The sequence below is a fragment of the Thunnus albacares genome, chromosome 6 (genome assembly GCF_914725855.1).
Source record: "Thunnus albacares chromosome 6, fThuAlb1.1, whole genome shotgun sequence".
NCBI lineage: Eukaryota > Metazoa > Chordata > Actinopteri > Scombriformes > Scombridae > Thunnus > Thunnus albacares.
In genome coordinates, this window is record NC_058111.1 from 21961971 (window position 1) to 21983616 (window position 21646).

A 21646-nucleotide genomic window follows, 5' to 3' on the forward strand; every position below is an offset into this window, starting at 1 on the left:
GCGACAATTTCTACAGGAACATGCTTTGGTTGCATGTAGGTAAACAGTCCGTGTGGGGAGCGAAAGAGGTGGAACACATTGGCTGAAATGTCGTCTTGACCTAAAACACCTACAAAAAGTATCGTTGTTTATGTATTGTGTGGAGAAACGTTCAACTCGTGTAATGAAAGAAACAAATTGGTTTCAAAGTCAGATTACACAATTGCCTTTGAAAAAATGACAGGAGTTGGCAATTCTCCCGGGGCCACATGTAACTCTTGTAAAGAGCTTCTAATACAATCACAGCAATGAAGAAGCCAAAACCAAAACTGATCTGGTTTGAGACAAGGCAGCAAATAAAAATATCACACAAAAACGCTGTGCACCATCAATGTCTTCACAAGACAGCAAAAGATGGGAAAGTACTGTGACATAGAACACATGTCCAGGACCAAGAAAAGCCTTGTTCACCTGGAATCTGACTGACCGATGTAGACGTCGTCTCTCAACTCCAAATCCATTCTTGTGGCTCAAGTTGCTAATCGGACTCTAAACAATGACCGGTGCATGGAAGAGGAAGTCTTGGATCAGATATCTGAAACATTGGCCGTTGCCCCCAGAGGCTAAATCGTTGTCAAATTGTTAAGGTGTGTATACTGCAAATGGAAATAGTATAACTTACTAAAAATAACTGAACAAGTTTAATAGATTTTAACAAAAATGTTGTGCTCACTAGTGTTTATGTTGCCTTCAAATGGACCTTGTGAGCTTGTGGTTATGACATGGGAAGTCGTGTACACGATATGCTTGGCTTCATCGTGTACACCGCTGCTAGGCCAAAAGACTCCTTGTTCTTTTGTCAGTCTTTGCTTCTTTATATACATATACTATACTATTATACTACACACACACACACACACACATATATATATATATATATGTATATATATATATATATAAGCTACAACTAGACTATATATATATATATATATAAGCTACAACTAGCTTGAAACTCTAGTTGTATGGGGCAAGGAAAACGATGAGGCCGTTGGGAATGTCAACATTTTTCTCAGACATATAAAATAACTAAGAAAAACTCTATACGCCTAAAATTACAATATATTAACTTAACATCTACTGAAAAATTAACTTCCATGGCCTCTCCTGTTTCTGAAAACATCAACAACACGTCGCAGCTCGTGGACTCGGTGCTCAAATTTCAATGACTCTGTAAGTGTAGCCTGAAACTGGAGCATGCGCAGTTGTGTGCGCCCACCCCTGCTCTGCACCTGTGCCACCAGCCAGACAGGTGTGAGGGTTTGTCAAAGCTGCTGCAGCGTGAAGTGAGGCGGCAGAAAGAGGACACTCTCCTTGATCACCGAGGTAAACTAATTTTTATGTTCAACTTTCGCGTTGCTCATTTAGTTGATGCTGAATTAATTTTGCTTTGTTTTGCCCTGTTAACTGAAGTTAATGTAATTTAGCTAACACGTTTTAAACATAGCCTCAAGGAAACTAATTTAACCAATCAGCTCCGTCTGGGAACGTTTTCTCTCTTTCTCTGCTCCTTAATCAAACCCGCCACTTTCGTCTGGCCATTTTGGTTTGCATTAACTTACTGCCATGAGACGAACAAAGCTAATGAGCTAACGCTAATTAGCAATCGTTAGCGATGCGGCTAATGAACAAGGTTGTTTTTCCCAATTGAATAATAATGCCAGTTACCACGTTGAAACTTACTAGAGAAGTAAATTATTATTCTGTGATTATTCCACTGACAGGCACAGTAGGCATGCTATCCTCAGTAATGTGGAATAATAATGCTAACGGCGCTAATGCTAATGTTGTTAATGATAAGATGGACTTTTGTTAATTAACGGTCAGCATAACTTATTTGAATTAACTAAGTAAGCCCAACTTGTTGATGTCTTGAAGTGTCTCTGCAGCCGGTGTGTTAACTCAGCCAACATCTTCTGTGCAAGAATTTCCCTTGGAAATTATAGACTGCCATCCAACAGTTTAGTTTTAGTGTTTGCCTTCTCAACCAACAGATTTCAACTAAATATTTGTGTTTTGTTTTATTCATAACGAAAGTTACTTTAAAAAGCAGAAAGCAAAATGAAAATAGATTCAATAAGATATTTAAATGGATTCAGATTCAATTAGGTCCTGAGTACATCTATTGATCCAGAATTCTTTACTAATCTTTTAATTAGGTAAGTTTGCACCTGTGTCTTGTGCATACTGTATATTTAATTTTTTAATTTTAACACAGTGAGAGACCTGCTGAATTTTTAATTGTCAACTCCACAACCAGCAAATGAAAATGGATATTTAAAAATCAGACAACCAAAAAGTGACAGACATAATGAATAAAAACAATTACAAGAATGATAAGACATCAGATAGTAGAGATGATCTGAGCCAATCCTAAGCATTTAAATCTTAACAGAAAAGCTAGTTTGATTTTTGGGGTAAGTGTTGAATATAAACTAGTCTACTGTCAAACCAAACTCCATAGTATTTATATGAGTCAGCATGAGCGTTATGTATGTCGTTTAAAGTTTTAGCTACACATGTAGAGAATAACATATCATCACTGATAATGATGTTGATTATTAATGACAATTGGAAAGCAACAAAGGCAGACTGAGGTATATATGGATGGGACATCAGAAGACTTTTAATTATAGTGTTAAAATCTGAATGGTTGTGCATATAAATATAATGATATATTGTGCTATTTGTTGCAGATTTGCCTGGATGTTGTGATGCCATGCAGTGGAAATGTAAGTTCTGCATATTTTATTCTGCAAAGAGGGCACAACTTTTCAAGCATTATCGTCTAACATACTCCCACATTGTGCATGTACCATGCCTTCATTCAGACTGTCTGTGAACTTTTAAATCTTTTAATGCCTTGAAAGTGCATTTATCTAAAAAACGCACACAGCTAAATATTGGTGAATCAAGTAGACTGGAACAAACTCACATATCTTAGCAGTGCCACCTTTTGATATTTGTGAGCCATGCACAGAAGATTATTTTTAACATTTGTTTAAACTCTTGAAGGCTAACCAGAAAGTTCAATGTCCCTTCCAAGACTGCTCTTTTGATACTAATGTCTACTCAACTTTTAACACACATAAAAGTAAGATGCATCACATTGACCATTTTAAACAAGGGATTGTTTCAGACGATCAGACAAAGTCTATGTACAAGATATAACATGTCAATCATTGAGCTTGAAACGTGCTTGTAGGTGGATTTTGTTACTTTTGGCTGTAGCTTCATATTTCGCAGATCTATCAATCTTCTCATCTAATTGTCAGAATTAGCGTGTTTTCCACAATGTCAAACTATTCCTGTAAGGCTGTGGGTTCAGATGGTCGGTTGCATTATGTTGAAAGGTGTTTCTCACACTGTGTTCACCTCTATTTACCTACACAGGAGAACACATGCCAGCAACTGGTCTAATTTTGTATATTAAACCTTTTATTGTTTGTGTTTAGCTTTGGCAGAGTTCAGCTGAATTTCTGCTAAAAATCTGAGGCAAGAATTGTACACAGCTCTTGATAGCCACACAACATGCTTCATTCAAATCTTTAAGTCCAAAGGCGGGTCACAGGGAAAAACTGCCCCGAAATCTTGCAACACATCAACTTAAAGGTATGTTTCTCCACATATAACTTGAAATGTATGTCTTTACAAGATTGTTTTTAGAATGTTTCCATTTTTGTGTACTTTACATTATATAAAGTCTTCAATCCAAAATGCATGCATCTTGTTTTCTGTCCGTTCATCTCTATCTCTACCTCTTAGATGTAACGGCAGTACGTACAGCAGTGCTCTGTGGTCTTCCAGTCCTCCTTGGTGATGACCCTGAAGAATTTTTCAAGACGTGCTTTGTAAGTATCTTGATACTGATACTGCTTTGGTATCATAATACTACAATACACAATTTTGTATTCTGTTTTTAGAGTTCAAGAATAGGACATCTGTGTGTATGACAGGATTAGTGGTGATAAACCTGTTTTACAATAGTTACCTTCTTTTGAAGTCTTGAAATTTCTTTTTTTCCCTCATATGGTCTTATTTTTTCAGTTTGGACATTATTCTTATCAGTTATGGTAACATTTTACTCCCCATCCTCATTTCATAGATCTAGGGACACAACAAATGTGTGAGAACAAAATCTAGTACACAAGCAGCACAAGCAGTCATACAGAATCTAAACCCCCTATGTTAACGCAGCTATATAAACCAAATTACCCAGAAGTAAAAAGATGTAAGCATATAATTTAAAACTGAGTGCACAGCTACAGTAAGTAGAGTATGTTAAACTTTCACCATGAAGAAGCTGTGAATGTGGGTCATGATTTTAACACACACCCTCTGCTTGTTTTAACTGGGTGAAATTGGACTTATTTCAAACCTGTCTGGTTGTCAGACCACTTGGTTTACTTGCCCGACTGGGCTCCACTTTGGTAATGTTGCCACATCCTCAAATATTAAGGGAAGATTTTTAGAAAATTGTTATCATAATGATGGCCTAGACTATGAAAAGAATAATCAGGTTTTAAAAAATGTAATAACTGCTTTAAGGTCGCTGCAAGGACAGTTTTCACAGCAAGGAAAATCACAGAAAATGTCAGAAGAAAAAAACAACATCTGCACAGAAGTTGTCGCACAGGCATAGTTATTAGGTGTGATAGTAGGGACATGTTCCCTCTTGGAGTGGTTGGCCATGGTTTACTTCAGGTACAGACAACTCATTGTGTTTTGGAGGGACACTGCATTACTCGTTAGGAGGCAGGTTCTGCAGAAGGTAGAGAGGACTGAGAAGCTACAGGACACAGGGTTGCCTCCTGGTTGATGGGTAGCAGGGATGTAAGCATCCTATTGCATATAATCCTGATTGTTTTCCCTTTTTCTTTTCCTCAGATTTGTGATGTTGATACCAACTTCAGCCAAGTTACAGGTTCTGTGCTCACGGTGATCCCTGAAGATACACCACCCCGGAGTCCAATAGTCCCTGCACTTCAATTCTGTAAGAGCAATCATTCTGGAGGGGCAGATTGTGATTGAAGAAGTTCCAGAGGGGTGTACTACGAAGCAAGTTCAACATACCCAGGCTTTCTTTGTGTGAGCTGGATCAACAAACCCTAAACTCGCGATCAGAGATAAGTGGTATCACAACGGTGGATATGAACTTTCTGTTGTTAACCCAGGCTTTCTGCTTCAGGCTCTGTGCGCGTCCCCATGAAAGGGGGTGTTTGGCGCGTCATTTGACTCTTTTCCCGCACAAAATGGATTGATCGCGTGCCGCCTGCTTCAGTCAGGAGGAACAGATCATTATAACGGAGAGCCATGAAGAATATAAATACATTATCACAGCAAATAGCAACGCTGTTGCTGCAAATAAGGTGAGAGAGGAATGCTGGCAGAAAATTGCTGATGTAAATTCGTTAATTAAAAAAACGAATGTATTAATTACGTAATTAGTTTATATACATATTTTACCACTCAATGCACTCTCCGTGCCTCCCTCATCAAAACCTCTTAAACTTTAAACTTGATGCTGCAGATTCAAACATTATACTCAAGAAGTGCATTCAGGTCTGACACTGTCCCATAATGAAGGATAAGTGGAAATCACTTTAGATTCTGGCCAAATCAAAGTGAAATTAATATTATAGATTTGAATATTACCTGTGATAAATACCAATAGATTAATCTTTTTTTGTTCAAAGTAAGTTTTTTTTCATTAGTTTTTTGTTTTTTGTTTCTTTTTACAATTTGAAATACAGTTTGATATATTGTAACAAAATCCCATCCCACAAGTAACCCTAACCTCTTGCACCATTACAAATTTACAACATGACATATCAAATCAATGGCAAGTATGGTAAAAGACTAATCAGTTTTCTAATCAGCATTCCAATAGCTGGAGTAGCAGCAGTATTAAATGGACTTTGCAGGAAATCAGGTGGTTAGTGAAAGGGCAGCGCTTTTTATTGCCGATTTAAGCCGAAACTCAGAACATAACCTGCTCCAGACCAGGTTAAGTTTGCAGTATAAGTTACCATGGTGATGTAGCCAGGTTAAAAGAGAGCCACCTTCGTGACATTGAAAACCCTGGCTTTATGCTCAACCTCGCTAACCCACTAATCTCGCTTCGTAGTGCACCCCTCAGATCTGGCGCACACAGTCTGTGTGTGTGTGTACACTCTGAATTTGAACCAATGAAAAACACCTTTGATTTTATTCAGCGGTAGTTCCTTTGGGTGCTGGGATGCATGTCTCTCTGACCAAAATTGCAGACACTGAAATACCAGCTGTTGTCTTAGATAGGTTGGCTTATTTCATACATTTTACAGTGTGATAGAAAGCAGTTTTCAGAAGAAAACAGCTCCTGTGTTAAGGTATCTTATTGCAAACACACTGAATATAAAGTTTTCAGTTTGTAGATGAGTTTCAGTTCAAGATGAATAAGTGACAAGTATTTAGTGTCTCTAGAGCCTCCACTATACCTCTAACTCTCTATATCTCAACTAATACCTTAAATTAATAAGGTATTGCCGTTGGACAGTAGGTGCCAATACTTGGAGCCATTTGACACTGATGTCACTTACTGTCCACTTGGCCTGCTGTAAGGTATGAGAAATGTGGACAGTCAGTGACAGTGACCTAGCATTCATAATAACACTATATACACTGTTACTTTTTGTAATAACACATTTATACTATGATAATATGAGTTAGCATTGATATTGTATTGATTTAATAAGTACTTGACATTTTTTCACAATCACTTTTTAATGTGGCAGTAATAATAGTTAAAAAGTGTGCAGTTAGTAATACACAACAAAAGTATTCACAATTAAACCTTTTATTTTGCACAACATTAACAATATAAAAATATTAATACCATGAATAATATTTACAATATCGCACAATGAATAATATTAACAGTATGAGACTATGAATACTATGAATAATATTTACAATATTACACTATGAATAATGAATAATATTGACTAAATGAAAACATTAATATTTACAATATTACACTATGAATAATGATATGAACTATATGAATAATATTAATTATATTTACATTATGACACTTAAAAATATCAACAATATTAACAACAAGAACTTGCAGAGCACGAATATTTACCCAAACAGGGCAGAAATTGTTTTGGGTTTTATTTATTTATTTATATATATTTTTTAATTAAACCTCAGCCTCTTGCGGGCAACTGTCTGTCTGACCTTCTCTGAAACCTTTTTAAGCTTTTCATCTTTCTTGTAAGATGAAAAGCAACATTAGAGCTTCTAATGTTGACTCTCCCTGCAGCCATGTTGAGGAGTATCCTACGAGTCATTTGTGACAAGGTGTATGGCCTTCAAGTGCTTGTTCAGAGCATTACACCTCTTCAAACACAAAGGGCAGGAATGCATTCTGGCTTGAAAGGAGAATTTTACAGTTTACATTTTAAAAATAACTGAAACTTTTTTTAAAGAAATACATCAAAGTAATTCTGGCGTAAGGCACATTAGCGTCAGAGATCCCATCTCTCGACCATGCCGATCTAGGGAAAATCTAGTTTTAGGGCCCTCTACCCAGTTTTTAGGACTCTGGGAAGATCCCAGAAGGAAAGGGTTTTGTTTGTCCAATTGGAGTACCTGGACCCCCATGTTAGGGTATTTGAAGTTGACGCCAGGTCCCTTACTGTATGTAAGAGAAGGCTGAAGAGAATCCATATTTGATAACAGTGTATCAATAACACTGTTTGGTAGCGTGAAATCCTTGTGTAGTCCATCGTAATCAATGTGGGCAAAACAGTAGCTGCTTTGGCACCACAATTATGTGGTCTTGACTACCTGTCCTCTTATTTCTCACCCAGTTCTTTCTCTCTCTCTCTGAACCACAAGGCAATACATACTAACCAAACTTCTCAAACTACCGGCAGTTAACATCATGGCTCGTTCAGAAACGTCAAGTGTCTGATAACTTGTTCACTTCTAAGCCTTACGTTAAATTACTTTGATACACCACCAAATACTACATGGAATCAAATGCACAACTCCAAAAATAAGTGGGCTGATACCGTAGTTCAGCAGTGATTATGACTATGACATGTATGACTGGTTTAATTTAATTTATATAAATATTTTAAGTAATTTTAACCTACAGCCTCATAAGTGAAACAAACTGCTGAGCTTATCGAGGAGCGTTTTTAGCCTACCTGTCGGTTTCGGCCCAGATCACAGGCGTGTGGTAAAAAACAGTAATAAAACACAAAAAATATCACACCAACCCACGCAAGGCGTTTACACATTAAGAGAGACAGAGAGAGAGACAACTACTAAAATGAAAGCAATATTTGAGTCTAGCGGTGGAGGTCATATTAACTTTTTACTACTGGGAGTTTGCAAGCCGAATATGCTTCCTCCGAGTGGAGCAATAAAGAAAAACTGCTTGTAGTGGACCGTTCCTTGTGCCGCTGCTGCTTCTTCTACTTGTTCTCTGCCTCCTCCTCCCTCTCCTCCTCCCCCTCCCCTTTCTCAAATTGACCCATCTGTGTGTGTGTCGATCCCAGAGACCGCTGGTCAGGCGCCCTGTCCACTTAGAAACAGAGCCACAAAGTCTGTCCACAAAGTTATTTAAATATGGGTCATTTATTTACAGGAGTTCATTAATATAATGAGATTCAAGAGTGAATTTACTTTTGCACAGTAATCTTACTTAAAATACTTTAGTTTACTCTTAATCAATGGGTTAAATGAATTTTTAATGCATTACTGACTTTTTTTGAAGTAAAGTGAACATGTTAGGATTTACAGTGTATTCTTGAGATGTTTTGCCCTAGACTGCAGTATTTTTTATAGAGTGAATGGTTTTTGTACTAATTTGCTGATAATTTTTTATCTTAGGCCACTGCCTGCATATATGTTCTTGTTTATTGTGTTTTTTCTTAATTGTTTTATTGTAATGTTGTTGCAGCAATTCCCTTTGTCCAAGACGAATTTCTCCTGAGGGAGACAATAAAAGTGACCTTGACCTTGGGTAATCACGTCCCTTCACCTTCAGCCCCTGCACCAAGCTAGGATTTACCAGACCAGCCTGACCACTGAACGCACCAAACTGATATCAACCCTAAAACTACCAGATAGAAAACAAGCCCACCCCAAAATTGTCAAAGTAACAGAACACAACTGGGATTAGTTACCATAATATAGTTACTTAATTTCAAATTGTAATCACATACTGGAAAAAAAGCTACTGGCAACCATTTCCAGTTTCTATGATGACTTACAATAACATTGGTGGGAGGAATAGTCGCACACTGATAGATAAGAGGGAAAAAAAACTAAACTAAATAACTCTCCTCTGAAACAGAAATAAACATATCATCAGGCTAAATAATGAAGTGAAATGAAATGGCAGTTCCATCTAATTATTGGCTACCCCCTTTGATTTCTAACCTCTCCTCCTCTGCAAAATCACAGAAGATTAAAAAAAAAGAACATCTGTAAAACGATGAATACATTTTTCTGAGCGCCACAAACATATTCTGACAAGTCTTGAATTTGAGTCATTATATCCACTAGGACTCTCAAAGTGCCGTATCATTAAATTGTTTTCATGCCATTCAAGTGTGCAGGGAGCCAGCGGGAAGCCTGTCAGCTCAACCAGAGTAGCTTAATGTGCAGACTGTGGGCTTTAAACATAGAAAAACTTTTTTGGCTTATGCAACAGGTGAGCAACTTTTATTGAAATGAGTGGATGACCTTTTGGAACACAGTATCCGGTTTTCTGAATCTCCCTTCTTAGACCTGAACATGGATGTCTTATCAGAATAACACACAAATAAGCTATGAAAAAAAACTTTTGGGTGGGGTCCTAGGTCGCCGCCGCAAGCTCTGAACTGGACAAGAGTGTTTTAGTGTGCAGAGGAGGGAGTGACAGCAGAGTTAGTGTGTGTATCATCCTCTGCCTTGTTGCCCTCGTTGTACTGAAAGATATTCATTAACAGATGCAGAATTGCCTCTTGCTGTCTCCTTCTCAGACACAGACAAGTTAAGTTGATCTGACAATATGTTATTTAATGAAGCCAACTGGGAGAAAAGCCAGCACTCTGTGGCGTGTGTGTGTGTGTGTGTACTGGTGTGTGTCGTGAACATCTTCTCTTAGCTCTAGACAATAAATGCCAGTTTAATCCCAAAAATCCCTCCAGGACCGGTAGAGCACCTCCGACAGAGAGAGGAGCGAGGCGCAGTCACCAGCCTCTGCGTCAGACACACAGATTAGCTCGTATTAACAGCTGGGCCTGTCTGCCAGTTGATAGGAGAGACGCTGTGGAAAATTTGGCTGTCTGTTGGGGATTGTGCTGCAAATTTATTCATCAGAAAGTAAACACAGACACTACAATTTAAAGAAAGTTCACAGAAAATTAGGATTTGTTGAAAGCAGTTTAAGTGGGAGGAGGGAATAGTACGGAAACCTTGAGAGGCAAGTGAGGAAAAATTCTATTCTATTGATCCATTTTTTAAAGTCTGATCTAAATAGTTTTTTCTTGTGTGTTTATGAATTAAGAACAGATGGAAAAAAAAAAGGTTTTGCCGGGATATTTTTTCTAAGTTCCTTAATTTTTTTTTCGGACAAGTAATTTTTGAAATGTATTTATTTATTTGTTAGGATTTTAAGTGTTTGTTGTTGTAATACTCATTTCAGCCACAGGGAGCTGAAGTGCACCACTAGCCCACTAAACTGACTAAAAGCATGTTTTCTTCCAGGTGAGTTTTAATTTCTCCATGCACTCTAAACACTAGGTACATATATTGTGTGTTAGCAAGTTATGTAACGTTACTGTCATGTGTCATGTGGCTAGAAATGTATTTTCATTGGTGCTAATCTGATCTGGATATCAATAGAATCAAACCCTTTCAGATATCCAATCTGCTTCCTTGAAGAGGTTGCATAATCTACTCGGGTTACCCTGATTGGCCCATCAGTCTGTGGTCAGTAGTTGTAAAGGATATCAGCTAGTTTGTGCACAATTACATGACAATTACACAGTTAGCTACAATTAAGTTAATTTTAGTGGTTCAAAAACATTCCACAGCAACTGTGATAATTTATTCATCACCTGCTAGCACAGATTAGCTATTGTTAATCTCCCATAGCAACAGGTCACACTGGTCCCGTGAATTTGTTAACATTTGAAAGCTTCATATATTATGATACTAACTTGATGTCTCTTTCAATGAACAGAAGGCAACGCCCCTCAACATACTGAGAGTTGGCTGTCAAATCAACATCATCAAATGATACATCTGACACTGAAAAAAATGACACTCCTGACGTTTAACCCTCTACAATAAGCTTTTTTTCTGACTGAATTAACGTCATTATACTAAGTCTTTAAGGACTGTATATTTGAATGTTATTTATAATAAAACAGTCTAAAAAAAAAAAAAAGAGCACATTTTCAGTGTCTCAGTCTGAAAGCATCCAATAGCATCTTTATTGGTAGCATAAGACAACCTTCCTCTGGGTGAATCAGTTGTTAGAAAGCCTCATTTACAAAAGTATAGACCTGCTGGCAAACAGTTGTGGCAAAAGCCTCTGGTGTTGCAGAAAACTCCTTTTTTCACATGCAAATTAGTTTTGTTGCAAAGTTCTGGCATACGGTATTCTGGCAAACAGCTGTAGCAACGTGTGGCACCTGTGGTTTCTATTGTTTGCAGCCAGTTTGTAAAATCACATCTGTTTGTGGCATTTTTTTTTTTACATTTCCCTGGCAAACACTAGTTGCAACATTCAGGTTAACAAAAAACATAAATACATTCTAATGTCAAATATCTTCATATGACTAATTATTTGACCATGAAAATTAGGTTTAGCAACAGACATTTCAGATAAAAATGAACTCTTGTATACTGAAAACATCCCTGTGTTAAGTCATGGGATGTTCGGATTGTGATGCACCAACAACCTACAGTGTTTTCAAAATCAAAGGCACTCTTGCTCAGGATAAAGTGAAGAGGCCTGAAAGATGGATCAAGTAATGGATTGTGGTTTATGCTAAAATGATTGGTAAAGTGGTATTATAAAGCATACTTGATTGATATTTTACTTGACATGGGTGCCATTAATTCTGGAGCAGTGGATAGGTAATGTATTTAGGATACCTCAATCATCTCTAAAATCAATTGATGATGCATGGTAGCCAGAGACCTTGTGGCAGGGTGGTGCATGCGTAAAAGCTTAACTGAGTGGAAAACTTTTTCTATTTTATAAATGTCTCTGTAAAAAAAATACTTAGATACTGATGATAGGGGTCTTTTAAGTGTGCAGCTTACTGCCTGGCTGGCATTATCAATATGGAACTGACTTGTCATTAAACAGACTTTGGTTTAATTATTTAATATGATATCTACCACAGATTACATGCAGTGAAATTAGGTTGTGTAATTGTCTGATTATGTCCTCTAAAACTATAGGTACAACTCTGACACAATACTGAAAAGCTGGAAACTTGTCATGTCCTCATCTGATCAGGTTCAGGTACTTGGCCAACAGTGGAACCCTCAGGTGCGCTTGGACCTTTGAGTTGTGTACACTATATTTTTCCTATAGATTTTATCAAGAGAAAGTATGATTCATTCACATGAAATGACTCTACTCCAATCAGCAATAATCTTATATTTTATATCACAGCAAACAAATGGAACGGTCTAAAAATAAATGAAAGGGAAGGGGAACGAAGGGGAAAATCCACCACTGAAAGTGAGCATAATTATAATATACTGAGAGAGTGAGATAAAACTGTCTTTTTAATGTGCTGCATGTTTTACAATCATTACTGTGTTTTGCATAAAAGTATTCATGAGGTTAGACTAACAACATGTTCTCATTTTCTCTCTGAGCACTTTCATCTGCCAACAAAATCAAGTTCAGCTCCCTGCTCCAATATGCTTGAATAGCTTGGGTCATACTTTATAACACCTTACCTACGCACAGCTGATCAGGTTTGAATATCTACCCAACAGTAAGTAGGTCTCATTCTGGCCTCTGTGAAACAAGACAGCATCATTCAGAGTCATAGTTGCTGTTACTGAAGCATTTCCATTAAATAAACAAAGCTTATTAACCTTACATGGCCTCCTCCTTCACCGACGTGGCTTACACCTCTAGGATGGAACTGTTGGACCCACAAGACAAATTTTGGACTTTCCCCTGGAATATTAAACAAACAAAAATAAAATGACTGGTTTCAAGGGTGATTTATATTGGTCTAAGTCATTGGTTCTCAATGTGGGGTCCGGGGACCCCCAGAGATCCTTGAGGGGGTTCCAGTGGGGAGTGGTTCAATTTTACTAATATTCTATTCATTAGAAGTTAACACAATGTGAATGAATGACTATTCTGATCAGAGGGTTCACTCTCGCCACGGTTATCTCCCCACCTACAATATAGACAGTTTCTCTGCTAAATCATATCTAATAACTCTCCTCTCATAGGGGTCCCAGGTATAAAAATCTTATCAAATGGGGGTCCACAGCTTGTTACTTATCAATTTGAAAAGGTTTGAGAACCAATTGTCTAAGTACCAATAGTTCAACTATCAACTGAAGGACTGACTAAAATTAAGCATCACATTATAATTGAAATATTCAATAAACAGCATCAAATTCTATATCATAAATATGAATAACATTAATTTAAAATGCCAAAATAAAAATATATCCAAAGTGCTTAATCTGTTGTGTATAGCTGTCATTAAATGTACAAAATTATCCTGTTCCCTTAGCAAGTGTCCAAATGTCCACTCATAAGGTTTTGATTTTTTTAAAAATCTTTTTGGTAAAACATCCCACTCATAGGGGTGAAGTGTCTCTACAGTAAACTAACGTTAGCTATGCATTCGACTTAACCTAGATTGTAGCTTTTGGTTAGCCATTTCATTCGCTAGCTAGCAGGCTAACAGCTAACGTCAGTAAAGCTAATGCTAACGGTAAATTAGCGCTGATTAAAATACATTTCTAGCCAAAAGAAAGACATGACAGTAATATTGCATAACTTGTCAACACACAATATGTGTACCTTGTGTTTAGAGTGCATGGAGAAATTAAAACTCACATGGGATAGTGGTGCACTTCAGCCTCTTGTGGCTGAAATGAGTATCACAACAACAAACACAAAAAATGATCCTGACAAAATAAAAAAATTCACCTGCCAAAACTTTTTTTCACGTGCTTTCACAGATGAAAAAAAAATTAAGTAACTTAGAAAGATCATCCTGGCAAAACTTTATTTTCACCTGTTCTTAAATCATAAACACAGGAGAGAAAAACAATTTAGATTAGAATGGATCACCAGATTATTTTTCTCACTTTCATCTAAGGGCTTCTGTAGAGTAAACAGGAACAAAGACACAGAATGTTAAGTTTATCTGACAGTAAAACAGAATTATTAGCGTATATTGGTATTTGCTCATTACATTTAATGAAGCTACACTACACATTGTATTTTATTTTATTTTTTATAATGTACTGTGAGCTGCTTTGGAAATTAGGTTTCAATTACATAAATATATTTTACATAAATCCACTTAAGTGTCTCCAAAAGTCCATTTAAAGTCTGTTGAAATTATAGTGAAAACTGTATATATAAGTTTTCTGTAAGGATTTTGTGCTGGCATTGAAGTGAACAAGAAACTGGTCTTTACACAATATCTGTAGCATTATGTCACATGTTTTGTAATAATACAAGTTACATAACTGCAACACTAAAACAGAAGGCTGCGCAGATGCTCCATGTTGTAAAAGGAGACATTTTTTCTTTCAAGGAATTATTTGAACCCAACTGGTCTTTTAGCTTCTGCATAAAAGGGTTTTTTATCAGAGCAGTAAGCCTATATGATGGGATTTTAAACAATATATTCGCTGTTGGGTAACTGGTAAGCAGTGATGTGTTAGACTTGAGTTACAGCTGCGGGGGACAGGCAAGCTCTCTGCCGGGAGGAATTGATCCTGTCTGGAGCTTCAACTCCTGCTGATTCATCCGCCTCTCGCAGCTCTGCTATGATCACATCAAACCTCATTGATCAGCAGTCCATCACTGTTTATCAGCAGGGTTTTGACACATTTATGAGGTTGCACTTCTATTCACAACATCTCACAAAATTGAGACTTTTCAAAAGTAATTTGTACCATTCAGTACCACTTTAGTGTTTTTGACAATATTGAACTCAATTTAGCGGACTGAACAATCAACATATTGAACCAAGCATAGAGATGCTGCATCTTAAATGGCTTTTAACAACACTGAGTCTCTGTCGTAGAGTAAAATAAGCAAGTAAGAGTTTGGAGAGAGAGAAGGCAGGGATAAAGCTTTAATATACACCAAGATATTCAAGAAAAGCAAAAATGTTCATCTGTTATATGTGTTATATGAATAGCTGATTATTTTAAGGCAAAACCATGACTCCACTGTTCTCATAAAAAAAAAAGTGTATCCTGGTGGCTGAATGGGTAAGACCAGAACATCCATGGCTACAATGTGGCTGGGGATGTTTGTTGCATGTTACACTCCCTCTCTCTCTCCTTGTTTCCTGTCTACCTCTGTATGGCCTTTAGTCTGCTATCAAATAAAGGCAAAAATCACAAAACATATCCTTGCCTTTGCCAACTTATGTCCTGCTGGTTTACTGGTAGTTTGAGATTTGGGAGCATTTTTGGCAGCTTGGACAGCTTGCACAACACTCCAGATTTGTTATTTTAGTCATAAAAATGTTTAGAAAGTTGTAATATGCATCTGGGTCTGTATTACAATACATATAGTGATAAAAAATCATGAGACAATAAAACGTTCTCACCCATCTGTCTGAAATCCTTAGTTCATCCCTCTGACCCATATCGTTGTCCAAAAACTATTAAAAACACACTTTCCCACTGGGTGACATGTTCCTTCATGACCATGAGCTCATGCACTCTATAGTTTATTTCATTCAATCCCACACACACACCGTCCTGCTGCTGTAAATACTCCATAGCACAACACAAATGTAATCTGCCACTACAAATAGTCCTCAACAAATTTACAATTTACTGCTGTTTAAGTAACATTTGGTTGAATCATCTCTGTCCAGCTGTTTTAGGAAATTATTTCACTTTAAGAAAAAATAAAGATTTACATCTTAAGTAGAGACGAATGGGCTTCCACAGACAGGATAGTATTGAGAGATGGACAAACACACTGTTGGTTTTGGTCTTGTCATGGGATTTGTTGAAAATGAACATTATTAACATTTATTGCTATGGTCTATTTCAGTTCTAGTTAACCACACACAACTGTGTTCAGGGAAAAAAAATCCCCTGAATCATATTTGGTATTGTCAGTTCAGATCATGCTTCCTGTCGTCTTTCTCCCTGCCTCTCTCCTTGTTGGAGCATGTTCTGTAGGCGGTTTTGCAAATCACAGTCAGATGCTCAAACAGGATGAAAAGCTGCATCTTCGCTGTTGTGGCTTCTAAAAAACATGTTTTCCTTCCTCTTCGGGGACAAAGCCGGTGGGTGGAGAGCGATGATACATGTCCAGTGTCACCTCCTACTATGAGGCCCAGTTTTAATTTTCATGCCCCCATTCCTCCTCTAGGATCTCCATGGCAACAGAATAATGTAATGACAAGCGGAGCCAAAAGATCAACAGGTGGAAAGTACATAACACCGAGCAGAAAATGTCAGCTACTTCCTGTGCTCGCTATTGATTACTTTTTTTTTTAAATTCAGAAAGGAAACATGACAAATCACGTGTCCCACATTAAACAGACAGAGCTGTCGGCAGGAGGCATGACATGTTTTCAAAATTGCTCTTTTGTACGATCTGTTTTTTTTTTTTTTTTACAGAATTATTCCTGTGCACAATAGCCATCCCGCTGTTACCTCACTTCCTGAGAAGCAGGTCCAATGAATGGTGATAATTTACATCAGATTTTTGGTGACAATGGGAACAGGATGTTCTACTTGCAGCGTTACAGTGACTACTTGCCTGTGGCAGCAGGACCAGCTCTAGACTTATTTTTAGCCTGATGTGAAGCAAAAGGGATTTTTGTGATTCTAACATCCGCCTCATACCTATTAAAAACAATAAGATGTGACTTGGAAATCATCTGCTCAGTATTTGAAAAGCATTCAAAACACCTCATGTCTTTGATTTAACACCAGCAACTGTTTTGCCTTCATGCCAGCGCGCTTTTAATCATGTCAGCAGTAGGTGTCACCATTTTTTTCATACGGTGGATATCTTGTTTTGCAAGGAGCCTTCTGCGTATGTAGGTCAGAGCGAACAGCGAGCTCGTAGATCGCCGCACAGAAGGACATCCATCTCTACCAGCTGTGGCCTGAGAGAGAGACACACAATTAATGTTGCAGTATGGTGTTTTGCTCCTGATGAAAACCATTTATTTATACTTTAATTCCCCTCTCTCTGGATACACCAACTATCTACATCTAAACCTGTTACCTTAAATTTACCGTAACGTATAATAACTAACAGTCATGCTCCTCAGGAAGCCAGATCACAGTGGGGTAGTAACTTTTTATGCAGAAAGTAATGATGAAACAGCATGTCATACAGAGAGACAGCTTAAAAGCCAGGAGGAGGGCGTCCATCCAAATCATTAAGTCTTCTGTGTCGCACAGCGGAGCCTGCATCTGATTTAATGCTTTGGAGAAGGCAGCAGTGAGAAAATACAGAAAAACAGCCGTCGGGCCCTGTGGTGTTATTGCTATAACATCATTGTAACATGACATATGTGTGATATATACTGCACATAAATACATACACACATCCAGTGTTGCACCGTAACTGTCTGAGACTCTGATTTTGGATTTTGGAGCTGTCAGTAAGTCGGATCACTTTTACTTTAATGAAGAGACACACTGCTCATTTTTCATGCTGCGGAAACACTACCGCTGGTGATATGCCATCACTCATGACTCTGATTAATGCACACACACACACACACACAATCATTCATGGATGGTAATTTATGGTGTACTGATCTTCTCTCCTTACTCTAATGTTAAACCTAAAGCTATCATTCCTCAACAAGAGTTACCATTCCTCATGAGATAATGTAGCGTGTCACTCAAAAGTCTGCAAAAGTTACAGGGCTCAAACATTACAGGGTGTGACTTTGCAGGATCCTTTTTTGGAAGTGTTGAGTTTGGTGTTTGTGCTGCAGCGTTGCAAACAAATGTGCGTTAACTATGACTGGAGGTGTCTGTTGCTGTCTGTGCCTGGTGGAGGGTCTTGAGTGAGGAGAAGAAACATGATGAGAAAACCATACACATGTCCCACATTCATACCACACATGTATGAAATGAATGAACTGTTCTAGACCGGATGACATATTAAGAGTTAATGTTATGTTATGAGTGTCACTGTGTTCACAGATGTTAAAGAAAGATAGTTTAAGTGAGATTTCCAGGGTGTCATTAACATGTTTTCAGTTGAGATGCTGTGAAGCCCCTCAGTCATGTTAGCTCTGTTGGAGATCTGTGTGAGATAGTGTGTGTGTGTGTGTGAGATAGCTAGAGGGAGCTGAGGGAACATATTTTGTCTTTCCTCCTCTCGATTAGACTAAAGTTTACTCTAAGCAAGTTTTTTGCCGTTACAGTCCTCAGTAGCCTGTGTTTGCTAATAATTTGTAAGCAAAGCTAGGTGACATCTTCTTCCTCAGGGATGCTACAGTTCTTTACTGTCCTGTACTAACAGGAAATGAACACAAAGAAAAAGCTATATGTTTCGCCAATGATTTATTACTTAATTTTAGTTTCCTAGAAGTCCTCAGGCTGTCGCCACCATCCACAATTTGTTTTGATATTTTGCAGCTGTAAGAGCAGTGCCTCCATTTTCTATGTGCCGTGTATTGTTGGGCAATAATGTACATTAACAGCACAAATCAAGTATTTGTAGCATTTTGAGTATATTTAAAGATCCCCTTCAGACATGTCTTAAGACATATAAAAATACTCTGCTTTAAATCATAATTTGTGTGTTTGATGATGATAATTTGTCCACTGAAGGCTTCAAGTTTCTACATCACACTTGTGGAAGTTGCGTACGGGACCAGGATTGGCTTCCAAAATAGTTGTGATGTCACTAATCATGCTCATAGGTCCACCCCTTAAAATCTGATTTTCAGTGAGCACAGAGAAACTTTCCACTTTCAGCAGATGAGTATGAAAACATCCTTCCAGTGTCAAACTCTGCACGTACATCATTCTGCACAGTGAAGCTCGAACATCCAACTGCAGGAACAAGAAGAAAAACATTTTTGAGTGAAGGGAGACTTGTCACTTTTCCAGTGTGAACACTGGAATACTCACTACATACTCAAAACATGTTATGATTAGCATGTAGTATGAAACTGGGACACAGCTATGAACAAAAAATGAAGTCAACCACTTCACATTGTTCATTTTATTTAAATGTGTCATTTTGCCATTGCAGACTTAGTCATTTGAACCTCCGGTTCTCAGATTTAGTAGCTGCACATGAAGACAACGCTACATACTTTTCCCCGACAGATGCCCATGACAAAATGTGTCCAAGGCTAGAGGCTTTTAGATCACTGATCCAAACCAAAATATAATTTTATGATTCAGTTAGCTCACTCATATGTTTAAATGATGAACTACAGCGTATTTACTTATAAATAAGCAAGCAGACAGACTTGCTGTCATTGTAATGTGAAAAAGCTGCGTATGGGAGATGTAGTACCAAACAAAAGACACTCTATCTCTTTTTCTGTCAAAGTATCTACTGCAAGAGCAGCTTCTGATGGATTGAGAGAGAGCCTGAGAGGTCCTCATCCATTTTAGTCCCTGTCTGATAGAATAAGAAGACAGACAAGTGTGTCCCAGCCCTGGAGAAGAAGACGCCCGAGTCCCCTGCAGCCCTGGCTTGACTTGGATAGGTATAAATAGAGCCTTGCAGCACCTCCTCTCTTAAATCATTCTCCACTCACTTAGTATTCTCCTTACTCCTCTCCTCCTCCTCCTCCTACTCTTGATCTCATTTTCTTGCATCAATCCCTCTATCGCTCTATCTATTTCAGCATTTGGAAGAGTAGAGAGGTAATTGTCTTTTGAGGGATGATGTCGGGCAATCATGGCAGGTTATTTAATGTCATGTGTTTGATGACAGCATTGGGACTCTGGCGGAGCGAAGTAAGCATCCTCCTGCTGTGTGCTGGCTTGTGAGTGACAGATCCTGTGCAAAAAAAAAACACCCAAAGCTTTTCTAAAATATTAGGAACAAACCAAGATTGATTAAAAAAAAGATCTAAAATATTTTATTTGGATGACAATTATGAGTACGACGGGCAGTTTCACCTCATTAGCATGTTCCTTCCACCGCTCCTCCATTTACATCTATTTATGCATCAAGGCGAGATTGAAATTTATCAGGGAGCTCGACCATGTTTGTGTAGGCTTCATGGGTCCAAATTGTTAAAGAGGAGTTGCTCTTTGAAGCCACTGGGCCAGGAAGTGATGGGGAAGTTTGCTAGAGAGAGGGAGGGATGACAGACGCTTTGATGTGCAGAAATAGATAACATTAAAGGCTCGCTGACAAAAACACACTTTCTGGCCACAACACAGGCATCGTCCTGTGTTACTGGATGGTACAACAACTTGGATGAATATAAAGCAGATGGTTGCAGATTGAGGACGAAAATGTAGGCCTACTGTTTTGGGTTTTTTTTTTGAGGATTATTTGTGTTTTCATACATTTCTGGGAGCCACATTTTTAAAGAACAGTTATTAATATTTTCTGGATTTTTTTTTATATTTTAAAAAGATGATTATGAACATATTGTGTTGTGCTCAGAGAGATGGCACCTCATCAATGCCATGGATGTATAAAGAGAACTGGATACAGTGTCGGAGGCGGGGCCCCGTTCATTCTTATGAAAGTTGCTCAGTGGCGCATGAAGCCAAAAAAAATCGACTTCCCGGTATGAAAGTACCCGGATCTTCGGCATTTTGCAGCCCATAGAGCATGCGCACTAGTGACTTTCGCTGGCTGAGTCGGCTACTTCTGGTTTAGCCCTCCAGCTAACTTGAATGGGAATAAAACAACTCAATCATGCGACTCTTCTAGGCTTTTGAAATGTGATCGGACCAAACAGATTTAATTCTGATAGAGAGACAAGTCATTTCACAGGGGTTGTGATGCTCAAAAAAATGTATCCGCTGATTTAAAGACGTCTCTTTCACAATGTAAGTCTATGGGAAAAAGTCTTTTTGGGCCAGTGTGCATCAGGTGACGTTTTAATTACACGGTTTGGCCGCTATGTCAAATTGGCTTCAAAGCTTGGCGCTCTTCCTGTATCCAGTTCTCTTTATACATCCATGCTTTAAGCTGGTTCACATGGCTCAGTCTGATAATGTGGACAGCAGCAGCCTGAATATGAAAAAACTTTGCCAGAAAATCCAGTCACAGGACGTAAATTCCTCTGAAAGCAGTTAAAGTGTGCTTTAAGTACCCTTGAGCAAGGCTGTTTAGCAGTGCCAGCAGGAAGCCCTGAGCAGTAACTGAATGAGAGTAATCCATCTTTTTCCTGCTGTACTCCCGCAGGCT

The 21646-nt window shown here is 38.1% G+C and overlaps 1 protein-coding gene and 2 long non-coding RNA genes across 6 annotated transcripts in view; 2 read left to right on the plus strand and 1 right to left on the minus strand.

Moving 5' to 3' along the window:
- Positions 1 to 21646, plus strand: part of dner (delta/notch-like EGF repeat containing) — a 76968-nt gene that overhangs the window by 13633 nt on the left and 41689 nt on the right. The gene's annotated exons all lie outside the window — the stretch shown is intronic.
- Positions 1116 to 5685, plus strand: LOC122983909. Of its 2 annotated transcripts, XR_006403793.1 has the most exons (6): positions 1116 to 1362; positions 2733 to 2768; positions 3492 to 3648; positions 3802 to 3887; positions 4924 to 5124; positions 5225 to 5685. It is a non-coding gene; the product is annotated as an uncharacterized LOC122983909 (long non-coding RNA). The 2 variants fall into 2 exon arrangements; XR_006403792.1 differs by having other exon boundaries at positions 4924 to 5685.
- LOC122983910 lies at positions 11318 to 14182 on the minus strand. Of its 3 annotated transcripts, none has more exons than XR_006403795.1 (4): positions 14099 to 14182; positions 13147 to 13231; positions 13006 to 13066; positions 11318 to 12625 (listed from the first exon to the last, which is right to left on the minus strand). It is a non-coding gene; the product is annotated as an uncharacterized LOC122983910 (long non-coding RNA). The 3 variants fall into 3 exon arrangements; XR_006403794.1 differs by having other exon boundaries at positions 14135 to 14176; XR_006403796.1 differs by lacking the exon at positions 14099 to 14182 and having other exon boundaries at positions 13152 to 14089.